The following is a 5,022-nucleotide window of genomic DNA, read 5'->3' on the forward strand; positions in this document are numbered from 1 at the left end:
GAGAAAAGAAAATCTCAAGAATAGATATTAGTTTTTATGGATTTTAATAAAGAATGATACTTATACAGTTTTGTAGGGATCTATAACCTAATTTAAGGAATTCTAATATATTTATCTATTTCACTTGGAGAGGGCAGAGTTGTCTTGGGCCAGTTTTGGCCTAATCCTATCTTAGGTAAAGAAAGGATGTATTTTAAAGGACCTTCCAAAGGTCGAGATTACTTCTGCCTAGAAAGAACTTTAGCCCACCCTCTATTGTGACTACGGAGGTAAAGCATTGTAATTAATAGTAAGTGATCAGAGCAAAGGGGAGCGGTAGGTCAGGGGACTTCCTGAAAAATTTTATCGTACACTCAGGATGTATAGGAAAGCTATGCAATTCTTTTATAGTAGTAAATTGGGGAGTCAGAGGGGGGTCTGCTTCCCAGTAAGGCTGCCAGTTTCTAGAGCAAATAGCAAACAGTCTTGCTGACATGCTAAGTGACCCAAGCTTTGTTCCAAGGTCGGGGGGTGCACAACAGTGGCCTTGCCAATGTGTTGATCCGACTGAAAGCAGAGCTCAAAGATCGGGGGGCTCAGACAGATCCTGGGGCCTCGCCGGGTCGGACTCCTCCAATTTAATACAAAAGATCATGAAAAACTATCATGAGAGCCTTTTGGCTGGAACTGCCACCTTCCAGTAATTAACCAATATGATGCACACAAAGGAAAAGAGGAGAGGCACCTGATATATGTACTCTAGGCCTTTTAGAAAACATAGAGTGGTTCCTTTGACAACATATATGCGAATCTACAAGAAAGGTGATATTGTAGACATCAAGGTAATGGGTACTGTGCAAAAAGAATGCCCACAAATGTTACCATGGCAAAACTGAAAGAGTCTACAATGTTACCCAGCATGTTGCTGGCATTATTGTAAACAAACAAGTTAAGGGCAAGGTTCTTGCCAAGTGTATTAAGCACATTAAGCATTCAAGGAGCAGAGATAGCTTCCTAAAATATGTGAAGGAAAATGACCAGAAATAGAAGCACCGGCTTGCTCTGCCCAGAGAAGCACACTTTGTGAAAACCAATGGAAAGGAGCCTGAGCTACTGGGATTTATTCCCTATGAATTCATGGATGATGGGTATTAAAAATAAACACATCTGCGATCTCTATAAAAAAATTATAAGTGACTATACACCAATAAAAAAGGAAACCTGGATGAAATGAACAAAATTTAAGTAAGTAAATAAATAAATAAAAATAATGGACAAATTTCTGGATGCATATAATTTACTAAGACTGAATTAAGAAGACATGAAAAGCCTAAAGAGACCAATAAGAAACAATGTGATAGAATCAGTAATAAATAGTCTCCCAACAAACAACAGCCCTGTTCTTGATGGCTTCACTTCGGAATTCTACAGAATTTTTAAAGAAGAGCGAACTCTCAGTGTAATATTTCTAAAGACCCAAAAGGAATAAATTCTCCCAAACTCATTCTATGAAGCTTCCATCACCCTCATTCCTGAATAGACAAGTACTTAACAATAACAAACAAACTACAGACCAACAAGCCTGTTGAATATTGACACAAAAATTCTCCACAAGTTACTAGCAAACTGTATCCAATGACAAGTTAAAAAATTATGCACCATGTCCAGGTAGGCTTTATTCCACGGATGCAAAGGTGGTTCAACATATGTAAAACAAAAAAATGTAATACATCATATTAACAGAAAAAAAGATAAAAACGATATGATCATATCAACTGGTACACAAATAACATCTGATAAAATACAACATTACTTCATGATTAAGACTCAGCAAAATCAAAATAGAAGAAATAACTTCTCAATAAAAGCAATATGTGAAAAACCCTTATAAGAGTTTTCATACTGAGTGGGCAGTAAATGAAAGCTTTTCTACTAAACACTGGAATAAGACAAGGCTGCCAACTTTCTCCTTTCTTTTTCAATATAGTGCTGCAAGTCCTAGACAATACAGTCAGACAAGAGAATAAAGTAAAAGGTATTCAAACAGGATAAGAAGTAAAATGATCTCTTTTTATAGATGACATGATATATACATAGAAATCCAAAGGAATTCACAAAAATAATTCTGAAATGTAATAAATAAATACAGTAAAGTGGCAGGATAGAAAATCCACTTACAACATTCTATAGCATTTTTATTTACTAACTGTGAACAGACTGAGGTATTATAGAATTGAAAAAAAAAACAAGCCCATTTACAATAACCACGTAAAGCATAAGATACCTAGAAATAAAACTGACCAAAGACCTTTACAAGAAAAATTATTGAAAAATTAAAAGGGAAATTGAAAATGATACAAAATGTGAAATGACATCCCATGCCCTGGATTGGAAGGATTAATATAATCAAAAAATCTATTTTACCAAAATAAATCTATAAATTTAATGCAGTCTTGATCAAATTACCAGAGATGTTCTTCACAGAATTAGAAAAAACAATCTTATTTTTTAATAATCATAAAATTTTACTGGAATCATCAAAAGCCCCCACATTGTCAAAGCAATACTGCACAAAAAGAATAAAGTAGGAGGCATCTCACTCTCTGACCCAAAAAACATATTACAGAGCTGCGATAATCAAAACAGTATGGTACTTGCACAATAACAGGTATGTAAACCAATAGAACAACATTAATGCCAAAACATGCAGAACTGATTTCTGACAAAGACATATTACAGAGCTGCGATAATCAAAACAGTATGGTACTTGCACAATAACAGGTATGTAAACCAATAGAACAACATTAATGCCAAAACATGCAGAACTGATTTCTGACAAAGGGCATAAGACAAGTCAGTAGGAAAAATAAAATCTCTTCAGCAAGTGGTGTAGGAAAACTAGATATTCACCTGCAGAAAAATGAAACTGGAACCCTATGTCTCATCATTAACAAATATCAATTCAAAATGGATCAAACATCGAAACATAAAACCTCAAACTATAAAACTACTGGTACAAAACACAAGAGAATTTCGTGGAGACATCACAGTAGGCAAAGCTTCTTAAACAAGATCCACAAAGTACAGGCAATAATCCTGAAAATAGACAAGAAGAATTATATCACGTTAAAAAGCTTCTATACAGCAAAAGACACAATAATAAAAATAAAGAGACAGTCATCAAAATGGAGAACATATTTACAAACTAAGCCTCAGATAAGGGACTGATAACCAGTATAGGGAATGTAAGCAGTTTACCCCTTTAAAAAAAAAAGTAAAAAAAAAAAAATACAATTAAAAGATAAGCAAATGAGCTGAGCAAACAAACTCTCTAAGGAAGAAACACAGTCAAAAAGCACATGAAAAAATATTCAACATCTCTTATCACAAGGGACATGCAAGTCAAAACCACAATGAGATACTACCTAACCCCAATCAGAACGGCTAAGAAAAGTAAAAAATTATAAATGCTGGTGAGGCTGCAGTGGAAAGGGAACTCTCCTAAACTGTTGGTGGAAAAGTAAATTAGTTTGGGCACTGTGCAGAACAACATGGAGGTTCCTCAAAAACATACAATAGAACTACCATATTATTTTGCAATTCTATTCCTGGGTATCTGTCCCAAAGGACAGAAATACACTCAGTTGGAAAAACATTTGCACATCTATGGTTTTGGCAGCCTTATTTACAATTATTAAGACATGGCATCAACCTAAATGTCTAAGGACAGATAAATGGGTTGGAAAAGTGTGGCACATATACACATGGAATACTACTCAGCCATTAAAAAAAAAATTAGACCCTGGCATTTGATAGACAATTGACAAACACTGAAGATTTAATGTTAAGCAAATCAGGTCAGACTGTGAAAGTGAGGCATTAGATGTCCCACTTAGTAGATACTGAATGTTTGTGCTCTATGGCTGAAACTGAGAGATTGAAATGTACAAAAGCATGGAGAACAACTGTGGATACTAGAGATAGCGTGGGAAGAAGATGAGCAATGGGGAACAGGAAGGTAGAAATCAAAATCTAAAGAGCAATACATTTTAGGAACACAAAAATAAATTATCTGTTGATGATAATGTTTATGGTAGTATGTTGGACTAGACCAATATACAGTGTATGCATGCTGGGGAAATTAATTTTCTGTGCTGTAAAGATCCAGTATTTAAATATAAAACAAGTAAATAAAAGATTTCAACACACATATTAAAGAGGCCGTTGAAGTACAAATAAATACACAAATACATTTACAAATTCTATTGTAATTAAAGAAGTGAAAAATTAAATCCAGCTTAAATTAATAACCAGTGCCTTAATTATCATGCCATCTGCTGGCTCCACTCTTTTCTTTCTTGGTGTCTCTAGTGAACAGATGCGCTCCTTAGCAAAACTTAATAAATAATAAATAAATAAAGCAAAAATACTAAGAATGAAGACTAAGAATTCATTAGCTAATCAACCTTAATGGTTTAGATATGGAAAATTTACTTAAAGATGATGGGAAAAGAAAAAGTTATAAGAAGCAGTCAAAGAAAATAAAATAAACATATCAGAGAGAGAATCAGCAATGCCAAATGTTAGTCCTCTAAAGTAAATTCAGGAAATGGGACCAGCAGATGCCATAATGGTTACATCACTGGACTTTCACGTAGTTGACCCCGGACCCAGTGACTTAAACTTCACACTGGATGCGTGTGCATGTGTGCCCAAGATCCTAAGAGGAGAATGGAGGAGGAGGGACTGTGGCATGGTCATCCCCCCTGGGGGGTGAGTTCTCACTTTCTGTCTGTCTCTGTCTTTCCAGTGAGTATATGTACCCTATGGCAAAAATGTCTCTCAAGAAAAATAAATAAATAAAATAAATCTGTCAATTTTTACAACAAATGTATATTCTTGGAATAATAACATACATGCACAAACACACACATATGAATACAAATTTTATAAAGTAATAACAAACTGTAAAACTAGAAATGAGATGAATAAATAGACCAGTTGAACTATCAAGAGAACCTCTTAAAAATACCCCTGGCTTTT

At 34.6% G+C, this 5,022-nt stretch overlaps 1 long non-coding RNA gene across 1 annotated transcript in view; it reads right to left on the reverse strand.

The window, feature by feature from the left end:
- Positions 1–2,922: 2,922 nt before the first annotated feature.
- Positions 2,923–5,022, reverse strand: part of LOC102485436 (uncharacterized) — a 12,341-nt gene continuing 10,241 nt past the window's right edge. The window contains exon 3 of the long non-coding RNA XR_001369552.2: positions 2,923–3,075. This is a non-coding gene — a long non-coding RNA (uncharacterized LOC102485436). The remainder of the gene's footprint in view (positions 3,076–5,022) is intronic.

Source organism: Tupaia chinensis, unplaced genomic scaffold (assembly GCF_000334495.1).
Source record: "Tupaia chinensis unplaced genomic scaffold, TupChi_1.0 Scaffold143929_1, whole genome shotgun sequence".
NCBI classification, from domain to species: domain Eukaryota; kingdom Metazoa; phylum Chordata; class Mammalia; order Scandentia; family Tupaiidae; genus Tupaia; species Tupaia belangeri.